Source organism: Diachasmimorpha longicaudata, chromosome 20, assembly GCF_034640455.1.
Source record: "Diachasmimorpha longicaudata isolate KC_UGA_2023 chromosome 20, iyDiaLong2, whole genome shotgun sequence".
NCBI lineage: Eukaryota > Metazoa > Arthropoda > Insecta > Hymenoptera > Braconidae > Diachasmimorpha > Diachasmimorpha longicaudata.
This window is the reverse complement of record NC_087244.1, coordinates 1,787,550-1,808,240: the sequence shown is the minus strand read 5'-3', so window position 1 is coordinate 1,808,240 and position 20,691 is coordinate 1,787,550. Positions and strand designations below refer to the sequence as shown.

Below are 20,691 nucleotides of genomic sequence, written 5' to 3'. Positions count from 1 at the left end.
ACCCCAATAATATAATCCAGGGAATCGAAGTCAGTGAGACGATTGAGCAAATGAAACTCAGTCAGTGAGACAATTGAGCGAATTGAGCTGACAGAGACAACTGAGCGAAACGAACTTAAGCGAGACAATTGAGCCAATCGAACCTCACTGAGATAATTGAGTCAATTGAACTCATTGAAACGATTGAGTGAGTGAAATCCCACGAGACAGTCGAGCAAAATGAGCGAACTGAGCCATTCGCTCATTTCGCTCAAGACCTTTCCATCAATTTACATTCAAAATCGTCATTTTTCACTCAAAATAATTCTACAAACCCACCTCAGCCCTCCATAAGTCACTCATAACATCACCGAAGGGTGAAAAACCCCCAATTTTCACCCCAAAATTCACCAAAAAATCAAAATAAATAAATCCACCCTTTCTTCAATAATAAAATAACAACTCACACACATAAACTGTCTACACACAGTCTGGCGCCAATACTATGCATTGATATGCAAGGGGTGCATTTGATTAAACGTCGATATGCGTTTTACCCCCGGCCAATTCCACTGAGAGGGTGAGTTATACACTCACCCCCTGAATTCTCACCCTTTCGTAGATGTTGAAAACTTAGACCCGCGTCTCTTACACTCGTCTCCCTATCCTCAACCTCTCGACTCCCTCATCCATAACCACCCCCATCCCACCCACCCCCTTAACCCACCCCCAACCCCTCATCACCACTGGCACAATGGAAACAGCGGCAGCCAGGGGCGCAGGGAAAAGTTTATATTGGATTTCATATTTAATGCAATACATGCTCGAGCTTTCACCCCCTTTCACCCCTTTCCCACCCCCTTTTTCAACCCCTATATCTGTCTCTCGTTGTCCTCTGTCACGGGATAAATTATTTATGTCCGAGGGCTTGCACTTCTTCCCTTCCTCCACCTTCTCCACATCCTCCACCTTCACCAACCCCCGACGCACCCCTCGGGGTGGATAGGTTATTGTTAAGGGTAGGTTACCCCCAACTTTTGTGATACTTGATCTTAACGATTACCTAAATGATTAATTAATTAATATCAAACTATTTTGAATGGGATAAAAGGGGGTGGAAGGGGGTGGAAAGGGGTGGAAGGGGGTGGAAATGAGTTTTCCACCCCTGGGATCACTGAATCCTGAGATGATATTCTATCGGGAAAAGAATTATGAAAAAATTATTTTTTTTTTAAGGGTAGAAGGGGTTGAAATTTTAGGGGATGGAAATCTGACGATTTCTTTCCACCAATCGATTATTTACACTCGATAATTCATTGTGGGAGTTGACATCGGGGTGGAATGACGCTGGAATGAATGAAGGGTTGAATATCTCACCCCCTTGAGGTGCATTAAGGGCAAGAAATGGCGAAGGTCGTGCTTTATAATATCTGTTACATTTGAGACGGATTTAAATGCCGGGTGGGATAAGCCGACGGTCTGAGGGGCTCGTTTGCGGTCTGAGGGTCTTACATACTACCCTGGTATTTATCCCGAGGGGGATGAGAGTGGCAGAAGGTGAATAGACAGAGTGAGACGATCGATAATGTTGAGAAAAGGGCGGAACGCTTCGTGGAAATTGGGTCAGGGGTCAGTATCGTGGGGTGTTTTAACGTTTGTCGAGGAATTTGTGAGTGGAGTTGGGTCGTAGAGTGAAAAATATGGAGTTTAGGGGATGAAATAATGTGGGGAGGTGAGCGGATCTAGGGCTGAACTGTCTTTCAGTCCGGATTCCGGTGCGTTTCGGGATTTCAAGGGATAAGGGCGGGTTGAGTGGCTGATTTTTATGTGAATAAACATTTATTGCGTGATAAACGACTCAAGAAGTAATGGAAAGCGGAATTGAGGCCCTTTTTGTCAATATTTTCGGTCCCGTTCCGGTCCGTTCCTGGATTTCAAGGGTTGAGTGGCTGATTTTTATGTGAATAAACGTTTATTGCGTGATAAACGACTCAAGAAGTAATGGAAAGCGGAATTGAGGCCCTTTTGGTCAATATTTTCGGTCCCGTTCCGGTCCGTTCCTGGATTTCAAGGGTTGAGTGGCTGATTTTTATGCGAATAAACATTTATTGCGTGATAAACGACTCAAGAAGTAATGGAAAGTGGAATTGAGGCCCTTTTTGTCAATATTTTCGGTCCCGTTCCGGTCCGTTCCTGGATTTCAAGGGAAAAGGGCGGGTTGAGTGGCTGATTTTTATGCGAATAAACGTTTATTAAGTGATAAACGACTCAAGAAGTAATGGAAAGCGGAATTGAGGCCCTTTTTGTCAATATTTTCGGTCCCATTCCGGTCCGTTCCTGGATTTTAAGGGAAAAGGGCGGGTTAACTGACCAATTTTCATACAAATAAACATTTACCACGTCATAAACCCCTCAAAACCTCTCCGAAACCCGAAATAAGGCCCTTTTTGTCAATATTTTCGGTCCCATTCCGCTCCGTTCCCCCATCTCAACCAAAAATGTCGACTTAATCCACCAATTTTCATGCAAATAAACATTTACCCCTTCATAAACTTCTCAAAACCTCCCCGAAACCCGAAATAAGGCCCTTTTTGTCAATATTTTCTGTCCCATTCCGTTCCATTCCGCTCCATTCCCCCACCTCAACCAAAAATACCTTCTCAACAAACCAATTTCAATACAAATAAACATTTCCACATCACAAACCCCGCCTCAAAAACTCCTCAACCCCCACTCACCCAATCGCCCCTAAAATATTCATCAACAGGTTGAAAATCTCAACTTTCAAAATCATCGAAAACCCCCTCAAATCTAATTACAATTTACGATAACTCCCGATAAATCTCACCCCCATTAACAATATTTTTTCATCGGTGAAACACCAAACGGGCCCCCATTGGTCGGCAATCATCTACAGATTCACTCACCCCACAGCATTCGGTGGCATACCATCACCCAATATCACCCCCCCCCACCCCTCCCCCCACCCCACCCCACACTAATTCGATATTACTGCGTTATCGGGTGAATGCTGTTGGCATATATATGTATACATAAAACCGGTTCGTGTCCTGAACACACGATTCACGTCTGCGTCATCGGTATTTTGGCTTATCGGGCTGTTCAATCCCAGAGGTACTAAAATGCAACAGTCGAGGGTGATGAGAATTCGTGAGTTGACTTTTTGATTTTTCAACCCCCGTCATCATTTTGAAATTTTACGATTTTGAGAGGGAACAATCAAAATTTTCATATCAAAGAATAGACTGAGGTCCATCAAAGGATTGGAGTAACTCACAGAGTGATTATAGGTCTGTGAAAGGTGTGAGGGGAGTGGGCCTTAGGATTGTTTAGGTCCGAAAGAGTCGGTCATGTGGTCAGGAGAGTTTTCATTCGATAAAAGTGGTTATCGGTGGAGGAAGAAGGGGGTAATTGGGGTGAAAAATCAGGTACTGGGATGTGAATCAGGTCGTGGGACGTAAATCAGGTCATTGGGGACTTGAATCAGGCCATTGGGGACCTGAATCATGTCATTGGAAACCTGAATCATGTCATTGGGGACTTAAATCAGGTCATCGAGACCTGAATCATGTCATTGGAGACCTGAATCAGACCATGGGAACCTGAATCATATCATTGGGGGCCTAAATCAGGTCATGAAGACCTGAATCATGTCATTGGGAACCTGAATCAGACTATGGGAACCTGAATCATGTCATTGAGGGTCTAAATCAGGTCATGGAGACCTGAATCATGTCATTGGGGACCTGAATCATGTCATTGGGGACCTGAATCATGTCATTGGAACTTGAATCAGGCCATTGGGGACCTGAATCATGTCATTGGGAACCTGAATCATGTTATCGGGACCTAAATCATGGCATTGGGGACTTAAATCAGGTCATGGAGACCTGAATCATGTCATTGGAGACCTGAATCAGACCATGGGAACCTGAGTCAGACCATGGAAACCTGAATCATGTCATTGGGGACCTGAATCATGTCATTGGAACCTGAATCAGGCCATTGGGGACCTGAATCATGTCATTGGGAACCTGAATCAGCCCATTGACGACCTAAATCAAGTCATGGAGACCTGAATCATGTCATTGAAGACCTGAATCATGTCATGGAGACCTGAATCAGGCCATTGGGAACCTAAATCAGTTCATGGAGGACCTGAATCAGCACATTGGGGACCTAAATCATATCATTGAGACCTGAATCAGCCCATTGGAAACCTAAATCATATCATTGAGGACCTGAATCAGCCCATTGGGGACCTAAATCAGCTCATGGGTACCTGAATCAGGAATTCATGCGATTGTAATCAAATAAATATCATCAGGCCCACTTTATCAGGCCTCTCCCGCGCCTCCCTAGGGTCGTCCCACCCCTTAACCCATCCCTGGCCCACCCCTGGGCCACATCCCCCCTTCCCACTATTCAATCCAAATACTCCCCAAAATTCTCAACTTTCCCACCAGACTCATCACATTTCATTTGTCGGCAACGATAAATTCACCACATGCTGTTGCCACACAACAATTTAAACATATACACAAGAGTCATAAGGAAGGATGAGAGTTAGTGCTTCTAGAATCGGGTGGCAGATTTAATGCCCCAAACCATAAAGGTATTATCGTTACTGTGGATGGGGTTATACCAACACAAATACACGTAACCAGTGTCCAAAGGGCCTTCGATTGTGTCCCAGGCAGTAAAAGCACACACTGAGCTCACTCCACATCGTCGTGGTATCGTAAAGAGACCCCCACCCCCTTACCTCACCCCACCCCACCCCCCCGCCCTTCTCATCCCCATCAACGTATCGCTCCCCCTCTCTCGCAGCTTTCTCCATCTCACTTTCAGCCTCTCGCCCCAGGGAGAATTCAGAGAACGTGTTCAACTCGTTGTGGGGGGGTGGGTGGAGGGGAAGTCGATTTTCATTCTAGACTTACATTTTATGGTTTATGGAGTGATATGAAATTACAGTGAATTGTTGAAAATTGAGAGTTTTGATACTTGAATTTTTCAATATATATTTTGTAGAGGTGGAGTTGACTCTATTCGATGGGATTTAGTATTTTTATATTATTTTTTTCTGACAAAAGGGGGTGGAAATGGACTAGGGGTGGGAGGAAATGAATTTAAGGGATGAAAGGTTTAGCATGAGAGGGTTAACTTGGGGTAATTATTACGCGGAGGTTTTGAAAAAATGTTGGTCGTGAGCGAAATGAGCAAAAGTCAGTTGGGGTTCGCTCAACGCGACTTAAACATCAAAAATTCATTCAAAAATAGTCATAAATACACTTTCGACTGCTTTAAAGTCCTCCAGAAGTGAATTTGAGTCAATTGGCTCTCGCTCTCGTGAGCGAAATGAGCAAAAGTCAGTTGGGATTCGCTCAACGGGACTTGAACATCAAAAATTCATTCAAAAATCGTCATAAAGACACTTTCAACTGCTTTAAAGTCCTCCAGAAGTGAATTTAAGTCAATTGGCTCTCGCTCTCGTGAGCGAAATGAGCAAAAGTCAGTTGGGATTCGCTCAACGGGACTTGAACATCAAAAATTCATTCCAAAATCGTCATAAATACACTTTCGACTGCTTTAAAGTCCTCCAAAAGTGACTTTCAGTCAATTGTCTCTCGCTCTCGTGAGCGAAATGAGCAAAAATCAGTTGCGACTCGCTCAACGAGCCTTGAACATCAAAAATAGTCATAAAAACACCTTCGACTCCTCCAAAATCCTCCAAAAATCACCTCAAATCAATTTCCTCTTCCCTCACGTGAGCAAAATGAGCAAAAATATTCAAAAAAATATAAACAAATGCAGCATCAACTGTTGCAGGAGAATTTAACGATAAAAGAGGCCAAGCACGAGCCACCGGAGCGAATAAAATATTAGGTTGAGGTTCGGTGAAACGTAGCGCAGTATAATAATGACTTACCAGAGAGAAAGGAAAACATCAGTCTACAGTTGGGTGTTGCTCAAGAGGTTGTAACGGTGGTATAGAATGAGGAGGTGGAGGAAGTTAACCGAGGAATCGACGGATAGTCCCGCACGTGGCAAGACCAGAGTGGAAACTTAGTTTTCATCGTTATGCTCGTTTACCACTTCTTCTTTGGTACTTGCCAGAGTGCAGATATCTGGAGATAATCTTTGAGAGGATGTTATACAGATTTCAAGGGGTCTCTTCGTGTACCTTAATCCAGTTGTTTACTATTTTTTTTTTTGAATTGGAGATGATAATGGCTCCGTTGGGCCTTAATGATTTTTTTTAGTGAGTCGTGGGAATGAAGTTCGACGATTCGTGAGGGTGACGAGGGTCAGAAGTGGTTCGGAATTGGATATAGAGACAGTTTTGAGTGGTTTTTATTGTTTTTAAATTTTTGCTCACCGGAGCGAAGTGAGCGAAAGTCAGTTGGAGTTGATTTTTGGCGAGGAGACAGAGGGTACATGAACATAAAGTGGTTGGAGTTCGTTTTTGTGGCTATGGAGTCGGAGCGAAGTGAGCAAAATGAGCAAAAATCAGTTGGAATTCATTTTTTGTGAGTGCGAGGCCGGAGCGAAGTGAGCAAAAGTCAGATGGAGTTGATTTTCGGCAATAAAACCAGAGCAAAATGAGCAAAAGTCGGTTGGAATTCATTTTTTGTGAGTACGAGGCCGGAGCGAAATGAGCAAAAGTCAATTGGAGTTGATTTTTGGCGAGGAGACAGGGGGTACATGAACATAAAGTGATTGGAGTTCGTTTTTTGTGGCTATGGAGTCGGAGCGAAGTGAGCAAAATGAGCAAAAATCAGTTGGAATTCATTATTTGTGAGTGCGAGGCCGGAGCGAAGTGAGCAAAAGTCAGTTGGAGTTGATTTTCGGCAATAAAACCAGAGCGAAATGAGCAAAAGTCGGTTGGAATTCATGCCCACGGCACTCACCACCCGATGAAAATTCATTACCCCGCCCTCCCCTCCCAAATTAATACCCTAAATTTTTAATTAATAACCCCCAATCATTAATTATCATATTCATCTGGTGAATGTGGTTTAATTAGTTGAGGAATCATCACCTGATATTCACCCGGAGTCATCCAACTCCCGGCAAATAATTTATCATTACATAAATCTTATCGCTGTTCAATGTAACCACAAACACTCGTATCTCCCCGACTTGCATAACACCCCTCCCCTCCGCCCCCTCCTCACCCTCCCCCCATTATTCCCCTCCCCTATTGCAGTATCTCACAATCATCGTTAACAACCGTGTGGCCTTGTCATTTTGCCATGAGAGCGAATAAATACGGCGCCTCTCAACGACTGAAAAAAAAATTATAACTGACAATCGTCTCTTCCCTCCCCTTCCCCCCCCCCCCAAAACCTCAATTAGGCCCCAACTGGGCCCCATTTAGTCTTCATCGATTCCCAAACGATTGAAAAAGTTGATAAAAAAAATTCTGGAAAAAAATTTAAACGATTTTCCCCTGAAAAATATTATTAACCTCTACTTGACATTGAGTTATGTTGATATTGACAGCTCCCGACTCAGCGACGACCTTGTGCCGGCATTGGAAATCAGGGTTACGTTTCAATGATGCCGATAGACGTACGAGATTACTCGTTCGCCTCAATCTCCACTGAATTAACACTAGACCGTAAGTTTGTACATCGGCGGAGTATCGGTGTCTCTCATTAGCCGACGTTCTGCGTTTTACCGTGATGTTGGCGAAGTGCATGACGACCTCACACAGTGACAATACGAGCGATACAACTGATACCGGAGACCGAAGTATTAAATATTGATCGTGATGTCTCTATATTGAGGAGTGATAAATAATAAATTGTGGGGAATGGAATGTTAACGCGACACGGGAGAGAGAAAGAGAATTTTGAAAACGAAAATGAGGTTGATAACCTCTGGCATTTTGGGATAAATTTAGGTTAATTTACTTTCCATTCTTGACACCGATTTTGTTGACGTCAATGATACGATAAGGAAAGTATTTCAGCCCGGTGGGGGGGGGGGGATTTCGATTTTACGTGGAATAAGTTCTGGCTGTTGAAGATCTTACAAAATTTGTCAGGAGGATCTTCGGAAGATCTTCGGAGGAGAATTTTTGGTTTTGAAGGATCCTGGAGGGATAGCGTATGATCCGGACGTAGAAAAATTATTTTCTACTTAAGATCTTCACGAAATCTTCACAAAAAGCACCAAAAGATCTTCTGAAGATCTTCCTCGCGATCCAAAAACGTTCTTTCGACGATCTTCACTCTTCAATCCTCGGCTGAACGAATCGTCGGAAGAGATCCTCGAAAGATCTTCACGAAATCTTCACAAAAAAACCCAAAAGATCTTCTGAAGATCTCCCTCGCGATCCAAAAAAACGGTTCTTTCCGCGATCTTCACCCTTCAATCCTCGTCTGAACGAATCGTCGGAAGAGATCCTCGAAAGATCTTCACGAAATCTTCACAAAAACCCAAAAGATCCTCTGAAGATCTCCCTGTCGACTCAAAATCATTCTCTGAACGATCTTCACCCTTCAATCCTCATCTAAATGAATCCCCGAAAGAGATCCTCGAAAGATCTTCACGAAATCTTCACCGAAAACCACCAAAAGATCCTCTGAAGATCTTCCCGCTGACTCAAAATCATTATCTGAACGATCTTCACCCTTCAATCCTCATCCAAAAGAATCCCCGAAAGAGATCCTCGAAAGATCTTCACAAAATCTTCACAAAACCCCCGAGAAGATCTTCCCCAAATCCCTGAGCATTTAATCAAAAATACGTTCCCCTCTCTCCGACATAAAAATAACTTCAATCGAATCGTATCAATCAAATGGGCCTTTCCATCAACTGGGCCCAATCGAATGAGCCTTTCCATCGCAATACCCATTAAAACTAAAGTCGTTCGATAAGAAATGTAAATTAAAAACCTTCAGACATTGACAGACTGCACAGGTTGACTATTCCCACCCTCCCCCCCCCCTCGACCACCCGTCACCCCTCACACCCCCTCGGGGTGTCGCCGGTATAAATCGACGCTTCCGCGTCGGTCGTACGATAGTGCGAATCAGCACGCGAGGAGAAAGCGAAAGCGAAGGCGTGACTGACACGTAACTGAGTCGAGCCTACGCTTATTGGCCCAGGACTGTGACTACGTTAATAGCTAGAATGAGGATATCATTGTATTTGTATGCCTCAGGGTAAGGGGGTGGGGAGAGAGGGGCGTGCACGGAATGGGGCACCTGCGGACCCCGAGTCGAGCCGAGAACCTCCTGACACGCTCGAAAGCATTTGAAATACGATTGCACTTCGTGTGCGCCTCATTGAGGACCAAAACCTCGAGATGGTTCAATCTCTACTAGCCGGACCTCAGCTGAGGTACATGGGTACTTGAAGTAAGGATAATGCCAAGTGGGCGGTGTGTGTTGCTGGTAGGGCATGCTGGCCAAACCATTAAAAATGTCACACTTCCCAAAAGCTCAAACTCCGCAAATATCATTTGGGTGTGGATCATTATATGGAGCATTGGGACACGATAATATGACCAAAAATAAATATGGAAACTAAACCATGGTAATGGGTACATCGCTGAGTTCTAAATTCCATCAGATGTTCTTTTGATTGTAACGGCATCATTTGTGAATTTTTATGATGTACCATTGAGGGACAGTAATGCTTGAGGTTCTACATATCTGGGCATATGCCAGGGACTACCTTCACGAGGTATACCGTGGGTGTTATGTCGGTACTTTGCAAAATGTGGTGGTATTGTAGCGAATGTCCTCCAGCTTTCTGGCAGATCTGGATTTTTCCAAGACCGAGGTGACCCTGTCGCGGTTGAGCACTATCCGTAAACCATAACCTGTTGAGGTTGTTTTCATAGAGTCGATGGTGGGTATGGTAACAACCTCAACAGTTTATAGTGGAAGTGCTCAGAAATTTTCTTTAATCAGCGGAAAAACTTCGGATCTTGACTCGGTAAGAAAAATCTTGAACTTCGGTTGAGGAGGGGAAATATAAGAAGGACCTTGTTACGTAGCAATTAAAGTGAGAATTTTAAAATGTACGAGGAGACTTTTATGAGGGGTCGTAATGCTGATTGGCGAGAATAGGGTAAAGCCCCGGGTCAGCTGCACTCCCTCTCCTCACAAACTTTATTTCCTCTCTCTCTCGTTTATTTTTTTCTTTTTATCTCTATCTCTCTCTCTCTCAGCTAGTCTGATAAACGGCTCGAGCAATACGACAGTGAAGAACGACTTAAATACCGTTATACGCTATCGTGGAGATCCGCTTCCGGCGACTTTGTGGGTCTATCCTCTCCCAAGTACGTTCTTCACCGTTTAATTAACCACTACACTCCAGCATTCATTAAAAAAATGTACAATTTTTAAAGGGATTTCACCCATTCCCTCGCGATACTAACAATAAACTGCTGATTTTCTCTCGTTATCAAATAAATCAGAAAAAATTTTGCAAAATGTTAACAATATTTTCGTCAGGAAAAAAATTCTCTTTCCAAATTTACAAAAGGACTCAACTCCTTCCCCCACCCCTTAAAAATCGAATCGATTATTGTATTAAAAAAATCAATCACCCCCCCCAATATCACCACCCCCCCCCCGGCCATGATGAACTCAAACACAAGATCAACCAACAAATCATCATCAATGTTTATGCATCAAGCTTGATTATGCTAAACGGAATCCGGTCGTTGGCCGTTTCGTCGCGCATTTCCGTGAATTTGTTGTTCGTGTGCTTGCGCACACAGGCGACTGGTGAGGATAGATACACAATGGGTGGGGTGGGGGAGGGTGGGAAGGAGGGGAGGGGAGAGTTAATCGATCGCAAAGTCGTGGAACGTAACAGTGACGCATCGTTTGACGAATATTCGAAACTAAACGAGACGATGAAAAGTTTCTTGAGGCGATTAAATCTTTATTGAATTCGATTTTTCATCGTCAGTTGTCTGTCGTGTATCATAAAATATGATTGACAGGTTCATTGAAGAAGGAAGGAACGGGAAAAAGAGAGGAAAATATGAGGACAAATGAGAATGATGAATTTGTGGTTTTAGTTCAGGTGGAATCAGGTATACGTGGATGAGGTGAACCTGATTGGGCCCAGATTGAGGGCCCAATCAATCGTCAGGTATATCAGGATCAGGTGAGCCTGATTGGGCCCAATCGTCTGTCACATCAGGATCAGGTGAGCCTGATTGGGCCCAAATTGAAGGCCCAATCAGGTATTGGGCCCTCACTTTGGGCCCCAATCAGGTATTGGGCCCTCACTTTGGGCCCCAATCAGGTATTGGGCCCTCAATTTGGGCCCCAATCATGTATTAATCATCACTGACACCTCATTAATTATTTATTAATCATCATTAATATTAAATTACATTTGTTGATGAATATTTTTTTTTATTTATTTTAAATTCAACCAGTGATTTTCCCAGTGATTATGTTTCGTGAGGATCGTTACCATGTGGAATGTGTTTCGAGAGTCGAGAGTAAGCAGTCTCGGAAGCGGTCGACCTTCCCTCCCTTCCCCCTCCTCCCTCCCTTCCCCCTCCCACCACAATACCCGACAAGCATGCTCTCACCTCGCCAACGTTGATCCGACTATCGGATTTAGAGAGACCGAGAAATTCAACATGAGTTGGAGTTGAGTTGACCAGAACGAGATGTTTCAAAAAATACTTTTCGAGGATTTTTTTTTTTTTTTTTAAACAAAAACCAGGGAAATTTCTAGGGAAAAACTAGGGAATTGTTTGAGGGGTGAATTGGTTGGGTGATGAGGGGATATTGGGGGGAGGGTAATTTATCGTTGATTGGATGAGGATTGAATTATTTGGTTAATTATTAATTTTGAGGGATAAGTCCCAATAAGGCCCATTTTTTTCATTAAAAAAATTGGGCCTTATTGGGCCCAAAAAAATTTTTGGTTGTTCGTTGGTGAGGGGGAGGGGCTCCTGGTGATCCTCCGGGGGGTCTTCGGAATGAAATTTTTTCCGCCATTTTTTTTTTTTTTCAATTGATTTTAAATTTTTTTTTTGGAACTGAAAGTTGAGGCCCAATGGAGGTGACGACTGGGGGGGGGAGCAATAACGCGGAGTTATCCTCACGGTGGACGAAGTGGGGAGTAGAAAGCGACCTACTTGGCTTGGGCTACGGTAATTATAATCCTTGAACCGAGTAAAATGGCTGTAACATGGTTGAACCGTGGCGATACCCTGGGGATAATAATTGTTCAAGTGAGAGAGATACCGAGTGAATATTCCGAGTATTTGAAATATCGAGATGAAATTATCGCTGACGAATTGACGTTTCCCATTTTTTAATGACTAACTAAAGACTTCAATAATATTTCGGTAATTAAAAGTGTGGAATTTATGGTTCGGAGGACATTTTGATTTTATTTTTAATGTGAGAGTGAAAGAGGATGAAATTCCGAATCCCTAGAGCCGTATCATGCCCCGCGGAAAAATCCCTAGGACCCCACGATGTCCTACACAATAAAATCCCTAGTCCCACGTGATGTCCCGCGCAATAAAAATCCCTAGAGCCTCAGGATGTCCCGCGCGTAAAAAATCCCTACGATCGCGTGATGCCCCGCACAATAAACATCCCTAGGACCCCATGATGCCCCGCGAATAAAAATCCCTAGGAGATAAGTCCCAAAAGACAATTTTCTCCGCTAAAACAAAACTCTCGTCACTTTCCAAACTCACAATCTCCAAAATTAATTCGTAAATTCGTCACTAAAAAATTTTACTCATCAAATTTGTCACTAGATCAATCAATCAACTCATTAGTGACAACATCATTAGCCCTCGATATTATCGTGATTTTATCTCACCAAAGTTTTCCTTAAAACCACCGACAGCCGTTCGCTAACTCGAATGTATATTTAGCGACATTTGTGGAGCGGATGCTACATTTGGCGAGGATCCAGTGTGTTCAGTTGAAATTACAATTTTACAGAGGGGTAGTTCATGTTAATAGACTTATCCCCGTGATAAATCAACCGATTGACATGTTAATCTATTATTTTTTCACCCCCCAAAATTCAATTAATTCAAAACCCAATTTCTCCCCAAAAAAAAACTCCTCTCCCAGTGATAAAAGCCGCCATTTTATGTCAAAAGACAAAAGACAAATCAATCACCCCCAATTACCCAAATTCATCCCCCGTCTGTCCCTCCCCATATCCATCGGGCCCAAAACAAGGCCCATTGGGCCCAAACACACGCTTTCACGCCCCACATCCCCAAACATTCGGGCCCGACCTTCCACCGGGCCCCATTCACCCCCCTCCCCCCCCCCTCGGACCCCATCAATTACCTCACGAATTCCCCTGTCACGTGACCCCAGGGGTTGCAACCCCCCTAAACCCACCCTCCGACTCCTCACCAAATATTCCCCCCCCCCACCATCGGGCCCCACCCAACGGGCCCACCCCAAAAAACACCTCATGAACCACCAAAAAAAAAAAAATCACAATAAATTATCACTTACCATCAGTCGATAAATAATTATTCCAAAAATCAAAATAATAATTACAATATCATGATCCACTTGGATATTCCCATCATACCAAATGTGAACCAGGCAACTCGTTGTGCTCCAATTCCAGGTCATGAATAAGCTATTAATATAGCAAGCCCGTTCGCAAATCAAGCCGGACGTAAAGTATGTCTGGAATGGTTTTGGCGTTCCCCTCCCCCTCCCCTTCAGTCCCCGTTCCGCTCATTCCACATTTTCCAATCGTCTCTTTCCTCTCCTACCACGGTATCTCATAACATCCCATTGCCTACGGTCATATACCGTCGTCTCGTTCCCCCTCCAATTCTCCCCTCACCCGTCACTTCCCCCCCCCCACCACCACCACCACCACCCCGTAGACAACCTCCACTTGTTGGTGAGTTGCCACTTCCACTCATTCGCCTATCCCAACGCTGAGACCGGTATTATGTTCCGTTCAACATCGTGTGTTTCGGTTGAATCACTGGTCTTTACGATATGTTGTTGGGTGGTATTTATGATGAAATGTGTCAGTATAAACACTTATCGAGAGAAAAAAAAAAATTTTCGTGATTGGGCCCAATCCGGGCCCCATTTTGGGCCTCATGTTGGGCCCCGATACGGGCCCCGATTGAAAGGGGGTAAATAGTATTTAAGATTGCACTTCTGCAATCGATAAACCCGACTAGTTCATCGGAGGAGTGATAAGGGGACGTTAAAATGGGCCTTAAGGCCCTGTCATGGCACGCGCATGCGCTCTGCCTTCGGGAAAGTCGAGTGTTATCTACGAAATCCGAAGGGACGTGACATATTTCCCTGGGACTTGCCGAGATCAGAAATAAGATTTTGATAGTCAGTGGGGCCCAATATGGACCCCTGGGGCCCTGATACGGGCCCCAAAAATACGATCAGACGACAACCGAAGTGATCCCTCAATTCAACTGCCCCCCCCCCCGCCTTTTTTTCATTGAAAAAAAAATTCATCGATGAGATAAAAGTGAATGAGGGATGATACGGCAATTTTTCATCCCCTATTTTTCCTCCCGTCATCCCTGTCAGGGGCGACAGAAATGAGACGAGACGTCTCCGGTAAAACGATAAATCCGGTGCTCGATCATGTCTTCCTTCCGATGGAATGGCATCACCACAATTTTTCATTTTTCATCCCTTCGATATTTTTTCAATAACATATGTCTCCATGAATCCATTAAAAATGATTTATCATAATAATTTTGAAAGGGAAAAATTTTCATTTTTATTGATAACAAAATCCAAAAATAAAACCCATTATTTGACCCATAACTTGACCCAGAATTTGACCTATAGTTGACCCATGATTTCACCCACAATTGTCCCATAATTTGGCATATAGTTGACCCATTATTTAGCCCAGGATTTGGTCTATAGTTGACCTATAACTTGACCCACAATTGGCCCATGATATGACCTATAGTTGACCCATAAATTGGCCCATTATTTGACCCACCATCGCCCCATCATTTACCCCATGATTTGGCCTATATTTTGACCCATAACTTGGCCCAGGATTTCACCTGTAGTTGACCCATTATTTGACCTATAGTTGACCCACATTTGGCCCATTATTTGACCCATGATTTGACCCACTGTCGCCCCATTATTTACCCCATGATTTGCCCCATAACTTGACCCAGGATTTCACCTGCAGTTGACCCATAACTTGACCCATTATTTGACCTATAGTTGACCCACATTTGTCCCATTATTTGACCCATAACTTGACCCACATATGACCCATAATTTGACCCATATATTTCCGTTATATTATTTCCCCCCTATATTACCCCACAAATAACTTCAACCCACAACTTTTCACCTTCATATTGACCCTCTCATTTGACCCACAAACTTCACCCTCAACCTTGACCCAAATAAACCCCTGGCACGTCCATCACCCCCTCCAACTTGACCTTCAATTCCCCTCGGATACCAAATCCTCTCGTTTAACCCCAACAATTCACCCCTCACCTTCATCATCACGATTGACCCTCAACTCATCACATGACCTTTTTCGTTCCAAAATAAGGGTCAACTCCTTTTCTGAACTGATACCCTCGGGCCCTTTTTCAGACGCACTTTAGGACGTTCGATGAGCCTCGAACATCGAAGGTCAATTTTATTCTCGTCAGTGGCTCTCAATCGATGACAAATATCAACTTTCTTGTTCTCTCGGACGTTTCTCACGTCTCTAGTACTTTTTTCTTTCTCGCTTTTTTCGTTTATGTTCGAGAGGAGAAAAATAGTTCGTTTTAAGGCGCTCGGAACCCGACGGCTCGGTGTATCGTAAAGACGGTGAGTATTACAGTGAGAACACACGATGCACTTGCACGATACCGTCGTGGGTCTCCTCGCTCGCGCTCCCGAGAAGGTCATCGACTTCTTCACAGCCGACGTTTATCGTTGGCTTGTGACTAGAGGATTTTCGTGTCCTCCAAAACCCGGTGGTCGTCCTCGTTGTCGCTTTCGAGATGTCGTCGGGAAGATTTTTTTTACGAGAACTCGGGGGAGATCTTCATCAGTGAATTCTTGGATTGGGTGAGTTAGTCCGGTTGTTGAGCAAATATTTTTTTTGTTGGAAGGGATAATAATTTTTGACTTGAATTTAATTTTTTTTGGGCCTTTTTGGAAATTTTTTTTGCTGAAACTTTCGTAAGGATTTTGAAGAAAAAATTATTTTGGAGGAGAAATCGATTTTTGCGGGCGTTAGAATGATGAAATTACGGAAGGGGGTTGATTTCTGGGGAAAAGGGGAGTGAGGGGGTGGATAAACTCTCGGCTAAAACGATTTCTCATTCGAAAAAAAAAAAACCCCTGAAGATCTCGCCTTTTTCTGATGGATAACAAACGCCCGACAGTGCGCCGACATTCCCCCGAGATGCTGGCCGAACCCCGGGCGAATGTCGGCAGCTCGTCTCCACCTCCCAGCATCATAGCAGACCCTCCCTATCATCATCAAAAATTTTTCCGACAGTTCAGACCAAAAATCCCATCTTTCCAACTACTTCCCGGAAATGTATCGTCATGCTGACTCTTCCGCACGTAATTTCCGATTCCATTCACCCCGCCAATTCCACCCTCCCCCTAGCTCATCTAACGATCCACCCACAGCTACAAATAACAAATTCCCCGAAACAATCTCAAGGTCGTTACAATCACAACCCTCCCCCCCCCCCACCGAAAAAAAAACAACCCCCAGAATTTTTCGAAGGTGAAGGACACCATTACCCCTCACCCCGCCGACTCATAAAATATGACGAACATTCCATAATTAATTGCTACAACAAACAATCTCTCACCCCCTAAAATCCATTACCAAAATCATCCCCCAATCCACCCACCACACAAAATTTATCATTAAACAAATAATAAACAATTATATTTACTAACTTCTTATCACTTATTCCCCCACACTTGTATCACCATTTTTAGCCTCACTATACGCACAACGAGCCTACATTCGCACATGCGCATTATTATTACTGATGTTGTGCGCCGGCGTGCCACATGGCCGCCACCTTGGCAATGCGTTGACCCTAAAGTGGCGCGGCGTCGGCTACACGATAGATTTCCCCCCCATTTCTATTCCACTGTGTGATATACAGTGGTACGAATAGCGTGGCATGAGGGGGGGGGGGTGGCGGGAGGGGGGGGGGGGGAGACAGAGAGACGCGTGAGGCGAGCGAGTGGAAGAGGGGGCGGGTGAGTGGGGGGGGAGGGGACGCATGAGTCGAGCGAGTGGGAGAGGGAACGGGTGGAGGGGGGGACGCGTGAGACGGACGAGTGGGAGAGGTGACGCGCGGTGTGGAGGGGTGGGTGGGGGGAGGGAGTAGAGGAGGAAACGGTGTATCGAATTTACTAACACAGGGATTTGTGTTTACAGTATCGTGAGTGATTGACCAACAATGAAATAAATAATAATAATAATTAGTGATAATGTAAAGAGAAATTGATATTTCTTTGAGTGGAAATTTGTTATTTCATTTGGGGTGAATTATGTAAAATAGAAAGTGATGGGTAAGTGGGGGTGGGGGGGTGGAGTTGGGATTTTTGGGGTGATTTGAGAGGAAAATAGGGGAGGTTTTTGTTAATTAAATTTTAAGAGTAGAATATGTTTATAAATATAAATAAATGTAAATGTTTTTGAAGTATTTCGATTGTTAATTTTGACTTTTGTTTATTTAATTTTTTGAGCCGTTTTGGGTCATGAAAAAATCGATATTTTTATTTTTAAAATAATTCAACATTTTTGAGCCTCAAAAAAATCGATTTTGAAAATGATTTGACGCAGGGAATGACGAGAAAGTATTTTATTCCGTAAAAATGAGAAAATAAACTTTCTAAAAAACATTCGAATTGTTCTGATATTTTATTTCCGAGTCGACGATACGAATTTACGACTGATTTATCAGTTTATCTTAAAGAAGACATTACGTTCCGAAAATTGAGTTATCTACGAGTTGCCTGTACCGCAGGGTACACTCGTTATCGACTCGGTCTTTATCTCATTTTTTTTTTTCACTCGCGAATCGTCACTGATAAGATAAAACAACTTTAAAGTTATAGATCGAATAACGAGTCTTCAATGGGTTTCAAGTGCACGATTTAAATAACAGAAATAATTAACAATTTTTTTTGGTTATACTGCATTTAAATAATAGATTTTGTATTGATTAAAGTGATGGTACATCGAAATTTTGGGCCCAGGGAGGGTTATAAGGCCCATATTTGGGCCTAGGTGGGCCCAGGGAGGGTTATAAGGCCCATATTTGGGTCTAGGTGAGCCCAGGGAGGGTTATAAGGCCCAGGTGAGGCCCGTGGGAGGGTTATAAGGCCCAGATGAGGCCCATAGGAGGGTTATAAGACCCAGGTGGGGCATATGGAAAGGTTATAAGGCCCCTGGGAGGATTATAAGGCCCATCCGGGTCCATTGGAACGGTTTTAAGGCCCTGATGGGGCCCATAGGAGGGTTATAAGGCCCCTGGGAGGGGTATAAGGCCCGGATAGGGCCCATGGGAGGGTTATAAAACCCAGGTGGGGCCTATGGGAGGGTTATAAGGCCCCTGGGAGGATTATAAGGCCCATCCGGGCCCATTGGAGGGGTCTTAAGGCCCTGGTGGGGCCCATCGGAGTGTTATAAGGCCCATTGGGTGGGTTACAAAGCCCACATGGGCCCATTGGAAGGATTTGGAAGGCTCATGGGCGGGTTATAAGGCCCATTTGGGCCCAGGGAGGGGTTTTAAGGCCCTAGTGGGGCCCATAGGAGTGTTATAAGGCCCATTGGGTGGGTTACAAAGCCCAGATGGGCCCATTGGGAGGATTTTCAAGGCCCATTTGGGCCCAGGGAGGTTTATAAGGCCCATTTGGGCCCAAGGAGGGTTATAAGGCCCATTTGGGCCCACGGAGGGCTCCAACTGATACCTAAGATCGATCAAATCGACTCTAGCTCTCTATTATGACTGAAATGTCACGCTGACCTTCGGTAGAGAGAAATCTCGTGATTTTTCCGAATAAAATTTCCCGGAACTATTTCAACCCCTTTCTAATCACTTATTTTCCGCCTCCTCACAAACATCAGTTTCTCAATCTATTATTTCAATCGTCAGACAGTCCTTGATATCTAAAAAAAATTGAACGTACGTCGTATTCTTTCTCGGCCGGGTCACGTCTTCATGGCTAACGCTACACCAAAGTGGGTCAACAAGTAATCGATTCTGTGGACTCTCGAGGGGGGCCACGGTAAGAAGTCCACCTCCGCGATATCGATAGGTACAATATTATATTAATTATTATCGATTTTCGTAATCAATCGTTTCCCAAATTTTCAAGTCTCCAAAAAGCCTCGAAATTTCATCAAAAAAAAAATTATTTCTCGACATTCAAAATCATTTTAAATATTTTTCCCACTTGATAAACACCATTGGGGGGTGTACAACCCCTAAAAAAAATCCAAACCTCCATTTCCCTCCCCAGAATCCATCCCAACCCCTCGCAACGTCACCCAGTGCCTCTAAAAATCGAAAAAAAAAATCACCAACAACCGATTGATCGATTAATCGACTTTTATTTTTCAAAAAAAAAATTGTCAATCCCCCAACGATCACAAAACTACCCAAAAAAAAATATCGCAAACTCTTCCTGACGTCCAGTACTATATTCCACGTAGACAATGTGTCTACAATCTTCGAGGAAGAACACGATATTCCAAATAGACGTTGAATAGCACCAGAGCAGAAACATCCGTTTGGATTGGGTTGAGTGAGTGAGGAACGAGGACAACTAAATGAATAAAAAGTCATCACTTCCCCCCTCCCCTCCCCCACCCCCCCTACCATTCCCACGCGTCGCCACCACTCACTCGTCCGCCTTCACCTCCACCAGCCCTCTCATTTCGCAAAGTCGACGGGAATAGAGAGAACGGCAAATGGGATGATTCTCTAACCCGATGAATTTTTGTATCCACTGGTCTGTTGCCCAGTGGAAATAGTCTATTTATAAAAAATTGAAACGTTGAGAAGTGTTTCAGTGGTGATGAGGAGAGATAAAAATATAGGTGGAGTTTAAATGTAGGAGTAAACAGTTGTGGTGTGAGTGTAACGTACGATTTTTTGTTTTTTTTTTGTTTGAGAGAAAGGGGGGTGGGGGGGGGGGAGAAAAAAATTTGAATCAGGTACGCTGAGTTGAAATCAGGTATTGGATGAGGTAGGGATGGTCAGGTTCAGGTTCAGGTTAGGGCTGACATCAGCGAGCCTGAAATTTTCATGAGCCTGAACTCAGCGAACCTGAAATTCTTATGAGCTTGAACTCAGCGAACCTGAAATTCTCGTGAGCCTGAAACTGTCATGAGCTTGAAATTGTCATGTGCCTGAACTCAGCGAATCTGAAATTCTCGTGAGCCTGAAACTGTCATGAGCTTGAAATTGTCATGTGCCTGAACTCAGCGAACCTGAAATTCTCGTGAGCCTGAAACTGTCATGAGCTTGAAATTGTCATGAGCCTGAAATCAGCGAACCTAAAATTCTCAAGAACCTAAAACTGTCATAAGCCTGAAATCATCGAACCTAAAATCCTCATCACCCTAAACTTCTCATCATCCTGAAATCATCGATCCTGAAATCATACCGATTTACATCCGATCATCAACATCCCCCTACACTTA

General features: G+C 43.9%; 1 protein-coding gene across 1 annotated transcript in view; it reads right to left on the bottom strand.

Annotated features, from left to right (window-relative positions):
• The window catches only part of LOC135171486 (mucin-12), a 49,357-nt gene that overhangs the window by 20,884 nt on the left and 7,782 nt on the right, over positions 1 to 20,691 (bottom strand). The window lies entirely within an intron of this gene.